The sequence below is a fragment of the Triticum urartu genome, chromosome 7A (genome assembly GCF_056163025.1).
Source record: "Triticum urartu cultivar PI428250 chromosome 7A, HENAU_Tu73, whole genome shotgun sequence".
Taxonomy (NCBI): domain Eukaryota; kingdom Viridiplantae; phylum Streptophyta; class Magnoliopsida; order Poales; family Poaceae; genus Triticum; species Triticum urartu.
In genome coordinates, this window is record NC_141879.1 from 19,486,724 (window position 1) to 19,505,418 (window position 18,695).

At 49.9% G+C, this 18,695-nt stretch overlaps 1 pseudogene; it reads left to right on the plus strand.

Annotated features, from left to right (window-relative positions):
- The first annotated feature begins 9,962 nt into the window (after positions 1-9,962).
- On the plus strand, positions 9,963-13,925 carry LOC147957066 (low affinity sulfate transporter 3-like; annotated as a pseudogene).
- The last annotated feature ends 4,770 nt before the right edge of the window (positions 13,926-18,695 follow it).

Here is an 18,695-nt window from a genome sequence, read left to right on the forward strand (position 1 = left end):
GGCCGTACTGCCAGTGATTTTGCACAGGGCCCCCCAACAATACCTCGTTCGCGAGGTGCAGAATGAGATGTGTCACCAGAGTAAAGTAGCCTGGCGGAAAGATCTTCTCTAGCTTGACTATCAACTCCGGTGCCTTCTTATGCAATTTTTCAATCACCTCTTTACTTACTTCTTTAGCACAGAGCGTGCGAAAGAAATGGCTAAGCTCGGCAAGCACTCGCCAGACATGCTCGGGGACATAGCCTCGAACCATCACCGGCATTATCCGCTCAATCCATACATGGTAGTCATGACTCTTCAGGCCGGTCACTTTGCCCGTTGAAAGATTGACTCCCTTACTTATATTCGATGCATAACCATAGGTGAACTTCAAAATTTGTTTCAGCCAGATAAGTACTTTTTTTTCTGGCGGTTTAAGGACAAAGTCACCATCTGGCTTGAACCAGTTTTTTCGACCACCTGTGGGAGGCTTTATGTTCAGGCGTGGTCTATCACAAATTCTCTGTTGATCGGCTCTAGCTTTTACGTTATCCTTCGTCTTATCAGGAATGTTGAGGATCGTGTGGAAAAGGGACTCTGCCACATTCTTTTCGGTGTGCATCACATCAATATTGTAAGGAAGTTTGAGGTCCCTGAAATAGGGAAGCTGCGAGAAGGGGGTAATGTGCGTCCAGTTGTGCGTCTCACCATATCCCTCGAAGCCTTTGGCTTTGGCTTTGCCTTTGCCTTTGACTTTAGGCTTGAGAGCTTTTAGCTGAGCAAGAACATTTGCCCCCGAAAATGTTGGAATCTCGGTTACTTCATGAACAACCCGGCCTTTCGTGAAGTTCTTCTTGTCTTCCCTGTCTAGATGGTCTGGAGGGAGGAACTGTCGATGCAGGTCAAAGGCTACATACTTGCCACCCTTACTCAGCCAAATCATTCGCAGAGCCTGCATGCACACTGGGCATGGCATCTTACAACTTGTACACCATCCGCAGAATAGAGCATAGCCGGGAAAGTCATGCATGCAATAGTGCAACCAAACTTTCATCAAGAAATTTCTCTGCAGATCCCGGTCGTATGTCAACCTCGGAAAGTACCAAGAATGGTGCAAAGCATCCACAAGCAGCTGCATAAACACACCCAATTGCTTCCCCGGGTAGTCAGGCCCCGGAATGATGAGCGACAAGAACATGGTCTTCCGTTGCATTAGGGCACCGGGAGGAAGATTGAGCGGAATTACAAACACAGGCCAGCAGCTGTATGGATTGGACGACATACCATATGGATTCAACCCATCACCTGATATGGCTATTCTGACATTCCCAGCCTCGGCTGCTTCCTCGGGGTATTCTTCATTGAATGACTTCCATGCTTCCCCTCCCGATGGATGTATGATTTTTTTTGGATTGTACCTTATACCTTCCTTGTGCCACTTCATCATTTTTGCAGACTCCTTCGTGATGAAAAGGCGTTGCAGTCTTTTTATAAAATCAAGATAGTGAAGAAACTTAACGGGGATGGTTAGCTGCTTTTTCTCACCATCCTCACCGACCACCTCAATGTACCGAGACGAACCGCACTTCCTACAGTACTTGTCATCCGCATACTCGTGCCTAAACAAAAGGCAATTCTTTGGGCAAACATCTATTTTCTCATAATCCATAGAGAGTTCCTTCATGATTTTCTTTGTATCGTACATGCTTTTCGGCAGTTCATGACCCTCAGGGAGGCTGTTAGCCCATACTCCCAGGAATGCTTCGAAGCATTTCTGGCTACAGCCATACTCAGCCTTGACTGCAATCAGTTGCGAGATGGCATCCAGCTGAGATATTTTCGCACCCGCATAAAGAGGTTTCTTCGACGAGGCCAAGACCTCCAAGAAGGCCTTTGCGGTTGCCTCCGGCTCCTCTGGTTCATTCTCTGAAGGTGTCGCATTTGCCGTTTTTGCAACAATGACATCATCTAGCATGTCCCTGACCCCATCGTCCTCATATCCATCGATGCGTTGTCGCATCACCTCCTCTCTACCACGGTCCTGCTCGGCTATGTTTATCGGCGGCATGTCAAAGTTTGGCATATATCCGTGCGTGTGAAGGTGCTCACTCATGTCCGTCTGATTTCTACGGTGACGTCTGGCACATCTCGCACAGGGGCATGGTGGGATAATTCTCATTGGACGACGGAATATCTCCTTCAAATACACATCAGTTTTCGCGATCCACTCTGATGTTACTCGATTCCGACGGATAAAACCACTGTACATCCACTGATTATCTGCCATCCTCTGCTTTTTTTCAACCCACGCAACATAATTAAGGATTCACTTAAATTAATCACATCAAATTTTCAGTTTCTACCGCGTTTAATCCACCTACATCTCTAATAGGTAAAGATGGGTCCTAATCCCACCCGAGGATGTGTAGATTGAGTACGTTCTCCATTCTACCCCGTTTCGAGACAAAATTTCGGCAGCACCTCCCCGTTGTTCTCCAGATACACGTCTCGGCAAATAGCCGAGAGAATGTGCTCCGGAGAACAATGGGGAGGCGCCGCCGAAATCCTGTCTCGGAATGGGGTAGAACATGGAGAACATACCCAATATACACATCCTCGGGTTGTCCGTGGAAAACGCTGGACAATCCGAAAGAGCTGCGGTGATAAATATGCAATTGAATGCATATTTATCCATGCAACCCTTTCGGATGGGAGACGCCTAGGTTACGTCAGTTGACTTGAGAATGAAATCTAGTGATATGAAAAAATGGAGGAGATGGACTTGTAGCTCACCCTCGGCTATAGAGGAAGTAGTCGAATAGCAGAGGGATGCTCAGGGAGACCAACGCGTCGTACAACGGTCACTCCGATGAAATGCGACACCACAAAGCCTGCAAATTCCATCGCGACAAAAAATTAGAACATCACAACTCATAGAACATCACAATATCATCATCATCGTCTAACAATCATCGAATCATAAAAAAACATCATCATCATCTAAAAATTATCGAAGCATAAAAAACACCATCATCTATCATCAACATCATCATCTACCAATCATCTATCATCTATCATCATCATCATCATCTCAAAATCATCGAAGCATAAAAATCATCATTATCACTTCTCATCTAACAATCATCATCATCTCAAAACAAATCCGTATGAACAAGTTATCTATCTAACTACCATCTATGTGTCTAACTATCACATTTAGCCCTCTTATCCTCTGCAAAATCATGAAAAAACAAAAAAAATGTTCTTGGGAGCCGGACCTAACGGAGAGGAGGTCGAGGCGGCGGCTGCTCTAGGGAGGGAGCGCGGCGACTCCGGGCAGGAGGCCCTCCCCTCACCACTGAGCGTCGGCGGAGTTGGTGGGGATGAGGTCGAGTCGGGGCGGGGTGGCTGCATTGGGCGGGGACGAGGTCGGGGTGGGGCGGCGGCCAGGGCGGGGACGAGGTCGAGCCGGGGCGGGGGCGTTGGGCGGGGCGGAGACGAGGTCGGGGCGGGGACGAGGTCGGGGCGAGGATGGGCGTCGGCCACGGCGTGGAAAAGGTTGGGGCGGTGCGGGGCGTCGGCCGAGGCGGAGAAGAGGTCGGGGCGGCGTTGGGCGGCGTTGGGTGGCGGCGGCTATCGGGGTCGAGAGAGAGGTTGGGGTCGGGGTGAGACAGAGAGGGAATGGGTGGAGGAGGATGAGTAGCGAGTGGATAAGGTCACCCCTATGCCGACGGCCTGGCCGTCGGCATAGGATGGGTCCACAAGTCAGTGCAGCGGGAGGAGTGGATAAGGTGAGCCTATGCCGACGGCTAAGCCGTCGGCATAGGCCTGGCCCTTTGACACGTCATCGATCCGTGGCCGTGCGCGCTGCTATGCCGACGGCTAAGCCGTCGGCATAGATACTTTGCATTTTTTTTATTTTTTTATTACGACATATGTGTGACTCTCAGCACAATGTAAAAAATAGCCCACCATGCTTCCACAAGCGTAGTAGGGCCCACCGCAACACCTGGCGGCATTTTTACCCCCTCCGGTACCCCGTCCCGTCTAACCCTGACATAGACGACCGCCGGATCTAGCTCTTTGACTTGCGCCGGACTGGGTCTGACCGGTGGACCTTTTCACCTGATTTTCATAGCCCAGCCCATAGCTGCACCCCCAACACCATCCCAGACCAACCCACCCAAAGATACCCTCCGTGTCGGCCTGACGTGGCCGTTTCCCCCCTCCGGGACACGGCGGCAGCCACGCCCGTGAGGTATACACGGAGGGACGGGGGCCCTGGTGGGGGTAGCAATGCCACCAGAGCGTCGCACCGGGCCCTCATACATGAGGGGTGGTGTGGTGCCATGTTCGAAGAGGCGGGACGCGTCTCCGGTGCGTGGCCCCCCCTCACGGACGGCCCGGTGCGGTAACGATGCGGCAGAGGTGGAACGTCTACTACCGTGTCATCGCCGTCCGTGAGGGGGGGCCACGCACCGGAGACGCGTCCCGCCTCTTCGGACATGCCACCACACCACCCCGCATGTATGAGGGCCCGGTGCGATGCTCCGGTGGCATTGCTACCCCCTAGTGCCCCCGTCCCGCCTAACCCTATAGCGTTTGACCACGGGATCTAGCCCTTTGACTTTGCACGGACGGGCTTTGACCAGTGTACCTCCCCACCTGGTTGTGTTAGGTCAGCCCATAGGAACACTTTGGAGCAACATCCGGGCCAGACCCACAGCAAGATCCCCTCCGTGTAGGCCCCACGCGTCCGTTTCCCCCCTCCAGGTGCCGGCGGCGGCGCCGTCCGTGAGGGGGTGCACACCCCGGACACGCGTGTCGGGCGTTTGCAACCGCCACAACACTTCCAGACTTGTGAGAGGCCGCCTACGCAAGATTTGGCGGCATGCTAGCCCCCGGAGGCCGCCGGCTACAGCCGTAGACGCGCGAAGGGCAATCCGCGTAGAGGGAATTTTTCGGATACTTCTCCATCACCAAAAATTATGAAAAAATACCATCGTTCCTATAGCACATGTGCCCACGTCGTGCAAAAAAAACTCATGATTTTATCGCGCTCCGAGTATTTAGTAATATTGACGCCGCATCGTTACCGCAGAACGTCTACTACCGTGTCATCACCGTCCGTGACGGGGGGCCACGCCCCGGAGACGCGTCCCGCCTCTTCGGACATGCCACCACACCACCCCGCATGTATGAGGGCCCGGTGCGACGCTCCGGTGGCATTGCTACCCCCCAAGTGCCCCCGTCCCGCCTAACCCTGTAGTGTTTGCCCACGGGATCTAGCCCTTTGACTTTGCACGGACGGGCTTTGACAAGTGGACCTCCCCACCCGGTTGTGTTAGGTCAGCCCATAGGAACACTTTGGAGCAACATCCGGGCCAGACCCACAGCAAGATCCCCTCCGTGTAGACCCCATGCGTCCGTTTCGCCCCTCCAGGTGCCGGCGGCGGCGCCGTCCGTGAGGGGGGGCACATCCCGGACACGCGTGCCGGGCGTTTGCAACCGCCACAACACTTCCAGACTTGTGAGAGGCCGCCTACGCAAGATTTGGCGGCATGCTAGCTCCCGGAGGCCGCCGGCACAGCCGTAGACGCGCGAAGGGCAATCCGCGTAGAGGGAATTTTTCGGATACTTCTCCATCACCAAAAATTATGAAAAAATACCATCATTCCTATAGCACATATGCCCACGTCGTGCAAAAAAACTCATGATTTTATCGCGATCCGAGTATTTAGTAATATTGACGCCGCATCGTTACCGCAGAACGTCTACTACCGTGTCATCGCCGTCCGTGAGGGGGGGGCACGCACCGGAGACGCGTCCCGCCTCTTCGGACATGCCACCACACCACCCCGCATGTATGAGGGCCCGGTGCGACGCTCCGGTGGCATTGCTACCCCCCCCCCCCCCCCAAGTGCCCCCGTCCTGTCTAACCCTGTAGCGTTTGACCACGGGATCTAGCCCTTTGACTTTGCACAGACGGGATTTGACCAGTGGACCTCCCCACCCGATTGTGTTAGGTCAGCCCATAGGAACACTTTGGAGCAACATCTGGGCCAGACCCACAGCAAGATCCCCTCCGTGTAGACCCCACGCGTCCGTTTCCCCCCTCCAGGTGCCGGCGGCGGCGCCGTCCGTGAGGAGGGGCACACCCCGGACATGCGTGTCGGGCGTTTGCAACCACCACAACACTTCCAGACTTGTGAGAGGCCGCCTACGCATGATTTGGCGGCATGCTAGCCCCGGAGGCCGCCGGCCACAGCCGTAGACGCGCGAAGGGCAATCCGTGTAGAGGTAATTTTTCGGATACTTCTCCATCACCAAAAATTATGAAAAAATACCAGCGTTCCTATAGCACATGTGCCCACGTCGTGCAAAAAACTCATGATTTTATCGCGCTCCGAGTATTTAGTAATATTGACGCCGCATCATTACCGCAGAACGTCTACTACCGTGTCATCGCCGTCCGTGAGGGGGGGCCACGCACCGGAGACGCGTCCCGCCTCTTCGGACATGCCACCACACCACCCGCATGTATGAGGGCCCGGTGCGACGCTCCGGTCGCATTGCTACCCCCCCCCCCAGTGCCCCCGTCCTGTCTAACCCTGTAGCGTTTGACCACGGGATCTAGCCCTTTGACTTTGCACAAACGGGCTTTGACCAATGGACCTCCCCACCCGATTGTGTTAGGTCAGCCCATAGGAACACTTTGGAGCAACATCCGGGCCAGACCCACAGCAAGATCCCCTCCGTGTAGACCCCACGCGTCCGTTTCCCCCCTCCAGGTGCCGGCGGCGGCGCCGTCCGTGAGGGGGGCACACCCCGGACACGCGTGTCGGGCGTTTGTAACCGCCACAACACTTCCAGACTTGTGAGAGGCCGCCTACGCAAGATTTGGCAGCATGCTAGCCCCCGGAGGCCGCCGGCCACAGCCGTAGACGCGCGAAGGGCAATCCGCGTAGAGGGAATTTTTCGGATACTTCTCCATCACGAAAAATTATGAAAAAATACCATCGTTCCTATAGCACATGTGCCCACGTCGTGCAAAAAAACTCATGATTTTATCGCGCTCCGAGTATTTCGTAATATTGACGCCGCATCGTTACCGCAGAACGTCTACTACCGTGTCATCGCCGTCCGTGAGGGGGGCCACGCACCGGAGACTCGTCCCGCCTCTTCGGACATGCCACCACACCACCCCGCATGTATGAGGGCCCGGTGCGACGCTCCGGTGGCATTGCTACCCCCCAAGTGCCCCCGTCCCGCCTAACCCTGTAGCATTTGACCACGGGATCTAGCCCTTTGACTTTGCACGGACGGGCTTTGACTAGTGGACCTCCCCACCCGGTTGTGTTAGGTCAGCCCATAGGAACACTTTGGAGCAACATCCGGGCCAGATGTTGCCCCGGGCCTATGGGCTGACCTTACACAACCGGGTGGATACGTCTACTGCTCAAATTCTGTCCGTGCAAAGTCAAAGGGGTAGATCCCGTGGTCAAACGCTACAGGGTTAGGCGGGACGGGGGCCCTAGGGGGGTAGCAATGCCACCGGAGCATCGCACCGGGACCTCATACAAGCCGCGTGCCGGGTGCCTATGCCTGCCACCATGCTTATATAACCGTAGGAGGGCCACCGCAACACCTGGCGGCATTGCTACCCCCCAGGTACGCCGTCCCGTCTAACCCTGACATAGACGACCGTCGGGTCTATCCCTTTGACTTTCGCTGGACGTAGTTTGACCGGTGGACCTTTTCACCTTGTTGTCATAGCCCAGCCATAGCTACACCCCCAACACAGTCCCGGCACAACCCACCCCAAGATTCCCTCTGCGTCGGCCCGACGTGGCCGTTTCCCCCCTCCGGGGCACGGCGGCATCGACGCCCGTGAGGGGGGAGGGGGCACACCCCGGAGCCGCGTGCCTGCGCCTGCCACCATGTTTCCACAACCCTAGGAGGGCCCACCGCAACACCTGGCGGCATTGCTACCCCCCACAGGTACCCGGCACGTCCCGTCTAACCTCTCCGTGACACGACGGAAGAAAGCCCGTGTGGGGGGCAATCGATATATGTTAATGAAATTAGTATTGGAAAAAATAAAAAATAATAAGAGAAAATACAAAAAATATAAAAATATTATTAGAAATCTATGCCTACGGCAAAGCTACAGCCACGGAACGGTAGAGCCCTGGATCGATGACGTGGCGTAGGGCGGGGATCAATGACGTGGCAAAAACCATGGGCCAGGCCTATGCCAACGGCCTAGCCGTCGGCATAGAAATGCCACCCCACGGGACTGGCGAACGACGTGGATCGATGACGTGGCGGCGCGGCGGATCGATGACGTCGGCGTAGCTATGCCGACGGCTAGGCCGTCGGCGTAGCTATGCCGACGGCCACCGTTAGCCCGTCGGCGTAGCGTAACGCCGTCAAACTGCCGTCGCCGCCCGGGTAGACGGGCCCACGCGATATGCCGACGGCCTGCTCTATGCCGACGGCCCCCGTCGGTATATTCGGAGAAACGCCGACGGCTTATCTATGCCGACAGCCCCCGTCGGCATAGATGGTTATACGCCGACGGCCTTTCTACGTCGACGGCTTTTATTGGGCCGTCGGGGTATGCCCATATATGCCGACGGGGGCGGTCGGCATAGATATGGCCGTCGGCAAAACAAGTTTTTCTGGTAGTGACGTACTTATAGTTCTGAAACTAATGTTTCCATAGTTCAGGAGCTTAGAGAAATAGGGCAGATGTAATGAGTTGCGGGTGGATGGATGGATTGTCTTGCCTTGCTGCGGCTCACCAGCATCACCATCTCCGTTTCAAGATCCAGCCACCTACCGCCTTGCCCATGGTGACAATAATGGCCGCCGGCAGCCTCGCTACAGCCGGATCCTATGTCCCCTGCGATGACCTTCTCGGCTGCAGATAAAAGGAGCAGAGAGGAGTGGACGTCAAGGGGGCAGAGGAGGAGAGGTCTTCGAGTGGCTCCCTGGCATCTCCAACGTGTGCCCGGGCCGCGTCATCCCTCGCCCACCATGCCTGTCACGTATGGCCGCCGTGAGGGTGAGGAAGAGATCGGGAGAGAGGGTCACAAACTCATGATCCGGATGAGACCGAAGGAAAGTTTGTAGAATGTTTTGTGATTGAGGAATGTGTGGCCTAGCTAAGCAAAGTTAAGATTTGAAAGGGAAGATTAGTATTGGGTAGGATCGGCTGGGTGGGTCGGGGATAGATTTGGAAAGCGTGGTTAGGGATAGGAAAGCGTGTTCAGGGATTGCTGGTTTTTATTGTGGTGTTTTTCTTCGTGGTTATTTGCCCACCGGTTTTGCGGCGGAGATGAAAAAGAAACGGTGGGAAGTCATCGTTCGGTGGGGGAGGCATCATTCTATGGGAGGCTAACGAGACAAAACGACAATGGACTCCTCCATTAGGAGTTGAGATATTGTTGTTGAAGTGACTAAGCTGTAGTGGAACATGTGATGAGTACCTTTAGTGATCTGGTAATAGATAGCAGAAAAGTTCCCACCTCTTTCCACAAGGAGTGACCCTGAATTATCGAACCCACGAGAGGACGTGCACTTATGACGAGGTTTCCACCAAGACTTTTCCAAGAGTACTAAATTCCAAGTTTTAGACTGGATAGTAATTAACTTTGCTGTTGAAACACCTAGGTGTGTCTAGGGCACATCGAGATGTGCTCTAGTTATTACCGAAAAAGGCTTTCGCCCCGCTTTATATATAAAGCAAAGACCACCAACAACCCAGTACAACACACGCCACCAAAACACACGTACACACTCAAGGCAGGATACATAGGCGCTGAGCGCAGCAACACCACCCCTAACACGTACACACCCTCGCTGCCAACAGCCGCCGCACGCAAGGTCGTCCGAAGCCCACACCGCCGCCAGCGCCACCACCAGCACGAACCACCACCTCCACCACCGCACCGCCACTCCACCTATCACCCGCAGAGATGGCCGACCACGGCCCAAGCTGCCAACAGAGACCCAGCCCGCGCCGCCCGCCAGATGTGGCAGCCGCGGCATCCGCCGCCGCCAGCGCAAGGACAGGCACGCCACCACCGGCGCCGCCGACCAAGCCCCTGCGCCAGATCGAGCGGATATGGGCAGAGCCTCGCCCGCGCGCCGCCTCCCGAGTCGGAGCACCGCAGCCGCTGCGCTTCACCAAGACGCATCGCCGACACGCCGCCTCCGACCGCTGCACCACGCGCCCGCCGCCGCGCCGCAGGGCCCCGCGGCAGCCCCGCGCCGCCACCAAGAGCCGTCATCCTGCGCCGGCCACTCCGAGCAGAGGAGAAGAAGGGGCCCCGCCGCCGCCGCGCCACCCGGGCTTTGCCCGTCAACACCAGCCGGCGGCGGCGGGGGAGGAGGGGGAGAGGTGGGGACGAGGGGACCGGCAGCTAGGGTCCCCCCCCCCCCCCGGCGCTCACAGGAGCGTCGCGGGAGGGGAGGAGGGGGTTCCAAGCCTCCGTCGTGCTCTAGTTATTGCACATCTAAATGAGTGAATCAAGCATAAAGAGAAGAAAAAAGAAAATATCCACACGAATCTCAACATAAGATCAATGGCATAGGACTTAGATGTGCAATACTTATTGCACATCTAGATGTGCTTTAGCAAAACTGATAAAAATAGGCATGTGTATGAGGACTTGATTCCTATAACCATATATTTGTGATCGGGATAATTGTGATCTCTACTCCTAAACAAGCAGTCCGTAGGACGTTTGTTCGTTCGTTCCTTTCATTCCCCACCCCCTCGCACGATCATCCCCCTCCGATTTTTCTATCCCACCATCGATCTTTTCTGATTTTTTCGGCCTAACCAGCCCTCCAATACAGCCTACTCAACCACAGGAACCGAAAAACCATCCCACCCCTCAGGTCCTTCCTCCCCTCTCCTACGCCCTTGTTAGGGCAAAAAGCACACGCGCACATGCCGCTCCCCCCTCACACTCACCCGGTCCTTCATCTCCACTCTCAGCCAAGACCCCTCTTCTTCGCCGGCGTCGTCCTCCAGATCTGATGCACCACCGTGGGACGAATCGTAGGGACGGTGACGGCGACCGGCATGCTGTGGGGCTAGCTGGTGGGAGTGGCAGCGCACCACGACCGCTCGTGGTGGGGCGCACGTTCAGTGCTTGCGGCAGTTGTAGTGGTGGTGTATGATGGGTGCCGATGTGCAAGATCAACATGTGCCGACACGAGATTCGTTGTCAAGGTCCATGTCTTCTCCTCTGAGTTTGGCTTCACCCTCTCCCAGTTTCTCTTTGAATTCGTGTGTTGATCTTTGAACCAGAAATTTAGTTTGTCTATTTCTGAGTTCCTAATGTTATCTCTTGTTTTCATGTGTCGCTCATGTATTGCAGTGCAACATTTTATTTCTAAGTTCTGAACCTGAATTTTGTTGCATATTCATCCTGGCCGCATGCTTCATCGTAAGAAGAAACAAATTAACTATGCTATCTTCCACTACTTCACTTAGTAGATTGCAATACTCTTCTTGCTAACATGAGTGCTCGTCTAATACAATATGCTGGAATCACAGGGGAGGAAGTAAAAGAAGCTTTTCGGCGATTCCACTTCTGGTCTCGGTCATCTTGCCCACGGCCATGGTCTACACCACGAAAGCTGACAAGGACGGCGTGAAGATCATCCACGAGGTGCACGGCAGCCTGAAACTGAGCTCCGTGAAGTAGATACAGCTCAACACCCCCTACGCCGCTGAATGCGCCAAGATCACCATCATCTGTGCGGTCATCGTGCTCATTGTAAATCATCATCGTACACAAAATTCAGCAGGTGTTTGTTTTCACGGCGAAATGAAGGTTGAACTGATCGAACAAGTTTGTGCATGTTGCCTGTTTTAGAAAGCCATTGCCGCCAGACAATCTTTCACCACGATTAGAGTGTATAAGCTCAACGGGAACAAGGATATGATAGCCATGGAGTTCTCAAACGTCGCTGGATCTTTATCCTCATGCTATGTGGCAACAAGTGATCGACTAATGCCTATAAATCTTCTGGAAAAAAGAAACCAAAATATGTGTGGCAGCGTGTTTGACAGACGTTTGCAGGTTCCTTTTCTCATGCCACGGTGTCCTTCAGTGCCGGCGCCAGGTCGACGGTTTCCAACTTCGTCACGGCCGTCATGGTGTTCATCGTTTTGTAGTTCTTGGTGAAGCTCCTCTACCACATGCCCATGGTAGCGCTAGCCTCCATCATTCTGGGGGCACTCCCTGGACTGATTGACATCACAGAATCTTGCAGCTTATGGAGAGTCGACAAGATGGACTAACTCATATGCCTCGGCCTGTTCGTCCGCATGCTCTTTGGGTCCATGGAGGCTCGGAGTCAATCGATATTTGCTTGATCTGAATGATCGATTGAATCATGTATGCATGGTATCTTCCAGTTCTCTGAGTTTCTTAGGAATGATCGTTGCAACTTGCCATATCCTTTGCAAAGATCATCATCCATTCACTCTGGCTCAGGAGGAGGTTCTAGGCAGGCTACAAGGAACAAACATCTTTTGTAGCGTCAGGCAGTACCCCATGGCATGCCGAATAACAGCCGTACAAGTCATACGACGTCCTTCCTCTGCTTCAGCGGTGCGACTTTCATCAAAGCAAGGTGCCAATATGATAAATTAAAGCAAACCTCACAGTGTGTAAAGTTTGATGTGAGTGCTCACACGGGTGTTGTTAATTCAGGATCATGGAATGAGTAAGGGAAGAAGTGGACACATCCAATGAGAAGGTCAGGGAAAGGGTGCAATCAGTTGTCTTTGACATGTCAAGTAAGCTTCTACAGAGAAGTTTTATAATTGCTAAACTTATACTGAAAATTCCAAAGACATATGTGATTCAGTTATGATTCTGGTCTGCATACGCGGCGAACATTGGCACTTCACAAGGAGCTAGCGTCTCCCGGCATACAGGTGGAGTGATTTACTGATGGGCATCATATTGTACTTTTGTCGAAAAAATCTCCAAGTCAATGTAAAGAGTTGACCTAGAGATAATTTAGAATAGTTTCGATTACTGGTTACATATACTATATGAATGCCCTTTGTTCAGTAAGGATCAACTTTGTTAGTTCACACATGCTCTATTGGAGACCATCCTTAATGTGTATGTTACAAAATACAACCAGTGCAAAATGCACATCTCATATGTCGGGAACCACACACATGGTAGGAGATGCTGTCGTTCTGTGTGTACTATGTGGTCTTCTGCGGTCGAATTTATTTTATTTTATTTTATTTTATTCAACTCCGACTCAATTTTTGCTACTTTAGACCTTTGCACTTCACCTGGTTAAGTGCTGCAAAAGGTCAACTTGGGAATGGCTATTTGGATAAGTAAATCGTACTATAAGAGAGTAGAGCCTAAAACTCAACTCGGGAATGGCTGCAAAAAATCAACTCAGGAATGTGCGTATAGCCTAAAAATTCCATCATCTATAGGCTTAAAGAGAATGTAGGAACAAACACTCTTATGTTACATTTTTTAACATGAAGTTGCTTTGATTCTTCTTTAGAATTCAAAACTTTGATCGAACAAGCCTTGGATTCTTCTTGGTCATCTGCAATGATGTCAGTTCTGTTTTGGGTTTCTTATACATGTTGCATCTCTTCTATGGTATAGGAAAAGATCCATTTCATGACAAACTTAGAACAGATTGTCTTCATGCTCTTCATTGCTTCAATGGAAGATAATGAGAGTATATATATTGTCGATGCAGAAAGGTTCTCACAGTATATGGGGTTAGTTGTAACCTTTCCTTAGATTGAGAAGAAAAATCCTGACAGTACTAATCAGTTATGCCATTTCCAAAATACATAATGATTTTTTACATTGTAAATGGTCCCTTGACTTGCTCTTTGCAGGTACGTGCTCGTGGCAATGGTCCCTTGACTTGCGCTTTTCAGGGTCAGAATAGTATGCAGGTTCTTCCTAGAATCGAAGCACGTTAGGAAGGCTGCTATATTCCTTGTAAGTGTTCTATACTGAACGAATGTTTGGTTTGTAACTTGTTGAGTCGATATGGTCTATTTTATTAGATTTTGCATGAAAAGAATCAAACAATACCATAACCAGCAGGTGAAGGCGTTGAGTAAAAGTATTGAATTTTGTTATTAGACTTTGCATGAAAAGATTTTGTTAACTGCCCTGACTGAAGTCTAGAGGTAACTCACATTATTCGGAGTTGCATTCTCATTATGCACAATTCTTTCCATTCGCAGGTCTGAAAATATAATTGTATGGATGACTTCAAAGGGGATGCCGAAGTTTGTATGCATGTCGTATTCCGGGTCAGAATAGTTTGCAGGTTCTTCCAGGAAACGAAGCACGTTAGGAAGGATGATATCGGATGTTTGGTTTGTAACTTGATGAGTCGATATGGTCTAACAAATTTCTTGTTAGACTTTGTTTGAAAACTATCAAGCAACAATGCCATAGCCAGCAGGTGAAGGCGATGACCGAAAATAATCCAATTTTGTTATTAGACTTTGCATGAAAAATAGTTTTGTTAACTGCCCTGACAGAAGTCTAGAGGTAATGTGTTAGAATAGCAATCATATGTGCCTCATGAAACCTGATACGTTCATTGGGCATGCTTTTTAAATTTTCTCTTTGTTCACTATATTTCTTGATTGTTGTATCCATGCAATATTAATCAAATATGTACACTTAGCTAGATTTTTATTTATTAGGTTTAGAATGGTTTTCCCTGGTACCATGGAACATTTTGAGTGTTATATCTTTAGGTTCTCATATTTAGCCCGCGGCTCCATCCTTTGTTGAAGGGAAACTAAAGGTTCCTACTTGATAGGCCCTCACTTTCATTTGGTTTATTGGAGCATATAATTGGTAAATTTGGTGACCTAAAAGCAGTTTCAGGTATAGGACATAAAAATTGAGGGGAATCTGTTTTTCCTCTTCTCTAACAAATGCATAAATTTGTACCACGAATTAGGCAATTGCGCGCGAGGGAGGGAAGAGGAGAGAAACATTGACATTTCTCATGCTTTGGACGTATTCATAGTTTTCCTTTTCCATGGCAACACATGAGTGTGGCTCCGTCATAGTAGAGCCCGGGATGAAGGGTGGGGCCAATGTAGAACCAGGAGGTAGTAGCACTAAGAGCGGAAGGCGGTTGTCGCCCTTGTCCCCTGTTGCCAGCCTACCTTGCCATGATCGATCACTGGCTCACTTAGAACACGAGCTAGTAGATTTTGTGATAAGAGTGAGGAGGATGGTACCGTAGAAAATGTGGAAAATTGCATTTTATTAGAGATGGATCCACAAAAAATTGCATGAGCGAGTGGTTTATATATTTTCTTCATCAATTTGTACAATTTTGTGGTTAGGATAGAGGGGTAAATGCATTGGTTGGTTGCTTCAAGAGTTAATAACGGACAAAGTGGCATATCGGTTGCATGCCGAACAACCAACATCATATTTTCCTTTCGTCGTAAGGTATGACATTCAACTGTATGTTATAGCATGGCAATGTCTAAGGACACATCAGATCTGCCTTCTTGGGCGTCATGGGCGGCACATGCCTCATTCCCCTTGATGGCGGTGGCAGATGGCATGAACATGGGGGGAGGGGATCAGGGCAGAGAGCGGGGCAGTTGCCAGGGGATTCCTCCTTGATGGTCCATGGGGTTGTATGTTGTGAAGGAAAAATGAGGCCATGGCGAAGGTCAGGTGGGCGTCATCTGACTTTAAAGGAGTGGGCACCAGCGAGAAATGTCCCGTTATGGCGGAAAATTGAGAGAGAAGGGGACGGTCCAGTAGGAAAAGGGAAGGGTGCATCGTCGAGTGGAGTTTTTGTGTTGGAACCGTGTGTTGAAGATAATGGAGGATAATCTGGAAAACCACATATCTTCCTCGCAAGTATAGGCTGGATTTTGGTGAACCCGGACTATCTAAATGGTTGGATTTTCGGGAGCCCGTTGGGCGCCCGTTTGATGTCCGAACACTCTCGGACGTATGAGAGAGAAATGAGCTTCAACCTTGGACATGATCTTAATCATTTGTTTTGTCTGATTCATTTATATGTATTATAGCCCGTAGCAACGCACGACTGTTCTACTAGTACTAATTAGTGCTCTGGAAGACACCCATTAAGATGTGCTTCCAACACTTGAAGTGGGGGATGTGTCCAAATTATGTCTTGACCGAAACACGCCCTGCATCAAGAGTCAGTTGTCTAGCTGTATGCCCTATTCGCCAAGCGGAGTTTCCTTGGTAATTAAGGTAAATCAAAGAAAAGCATTGGACATTTAATGACTACACTTCATGCATCCCCAGAGATTGGATCCATACTACCATACTAAGCCCTTCTATCACTGGTGTTTAGAATTCCGCTTCACGTTGTCCTGTCTCCTAACCTCTACTTGGACCGAACTCTAGGATCCATGGAACCTGCAGGGCCGAAGAACGAGGAGGGAGGGAGAGAGAGAGGCAGAGAGAGAATAGGCTACTATGATGTAATTTTATTTTATACATACATGACGTCCCTTCAAAGTCATTCCATCGACCCCTCAAACAAATACATCAGGTTGCAAGGACATTGGACATTACCTTGCCGAATTACTCACATATGGTGCTCGGATCGCAAGAAGAAATCATTGAAGACATCGGATCAGATCACAAAACAAAGAGAGGATTCCACAATCTCTTGCATTCATCAGTCATTAGTGGTAATATCGATGGGAGTATCATAGATTTTATAAGATAAACATGTTTAAACTATGGCATGATGAGCATAAAAATAACACACGTCAACTCTCCAAGCTTAAACTTGATCATCCTCCAGCAACATAGATAGAAATCCAAACCGTAAGGAAATCAGTTGTTTAATGCCTAGATAGACCTCCGCTTCTTCACATGAAAAGTTAGTATAGCTATAGCAGTGGCATGGTTATTATGCAAGTGTTATTGAAGCAAAGATAATCAACACAAACCTCTTGCTCACCTAGACAAAATAAAAAGTAGCTTTTATTCTATTTACTCTAGTTAACACTTGCTTGCGGGGAACACACGGAAGAGAATTTTATTTCTTGAGCAATGAAAACATAAATTAAGGGAGTGAAAGTTTTGAAAATACAACATGATACTAGAGTAAGTCATTAACACCCACGAGTGTCTCATCATTAAGTCTCTCAAGCACTCCACTTCAATCATTGCTTGCTGAAACTTTTCTTGTCTAGTGACGGGATCATGCCAAAGAAATGATTCATGCATAAGGTTTCGCAGAGGCTTAAGCTTGAGTACTATTGATGAATACAAATTGTGTGATTATTTCGACGAGTATTTTGTGCCAACTCCATAGGCTTTGAGGAATGTTACTGCGTTCACACACTGTTTTTGTCGGTTTTCCCCATCACACTTCTTTTGGAACAAATGGAATACTATGGCAGGAATCACATGAAATTATGGCGGAATCACGTAAATCAATGTGATTATACCTTACCATAAATAGAATAAAATACTTAGAGGAAATTGGATCTGGCGCAGTCCAACAAAGTGCAACACGGCCAACCATACGAGCGCACATGCTCGTACACGCAGTCGTATTGCATGCTGGCAGCTCCCTCTCGTCGACTACTTCTTCCCTATGGATAAAGATCGAGTAATAGACACACACACAACCACCAAAAACACATCCATAAGGAGAACCCTAACTTTCGGAACCCATCCAAAGGGGAATTGGTAACGAGGTGATCGCCATCTTCACCACCACGTGCAAGGGGACATCGGCATCATCACCACTTTCATCATCGTCGTCGTCCACATCCATCTTCATCTCGTTGTAATATCGGAACTCTAGTGGATCATCTTGCGTGTTACTTGTTTAATTCATCCATGTTTATCATCACCACATTCATGGTGTTTTGTTTCCCCTATGTATGAGTAAACCCCCTAGTTCTCAGGGATATGGATAAATCTTGGTATGTATAGGAACTGAAACATTAATACATGGTATTCTCTATTGAATGATTTAGTTTAATAGACTTCGTGACTGTTGTGAAGGCTCCTCCCTCAAAATTATCACCGAAAGTTCACAAAGTATATTATTGCTATTTTAAGAGTTAGCGAGTGAAGGTAATTCGAGGTGACAGTAAAAGCCTTTACCCCTAGGTTTTACAATTGATAAGGGAAGTACGGAGAACCTTAGTGAGGCCGTGTCCATAGAGTGACCCTTAATTACCGTAGTCGTAACTTGTTAGGGGAGACTACTGTAGTGGCCTGCGTGACACGAAGTCTACCTAGAGTAGAATGTGTTCTGTACCCGGCTATGCCCAGTGTAAACGTCAAGAATGGTGTAAGTGCATCTATTGCCTCCTTTGTGGTTATGGAGTATTGAAGACAAATGGGGTAAGAGACTAATGTCTTTGTAAGTGTATACATAGGAGAAAAGTCACTGAAGATTTTTTTAACCATGAAAGACGACCCCTAAAAATGTACGTTTAGATTGAATAAATTGGTGCGCCCCTTTGAAGAAATTGAAGTGACGGATTGGAACATGAAGATTTTGTTCCCGTAGTTTCCTTTTGCTTATATTGATTCATAGGGAACACCGTACTGTTAAAGCGGGTCTAGGTCATACGCATGCGTATTTCCAAAGTGATGCTCAAGCTACCTATTTCTTCGAGTGAAGACTATGGAAAT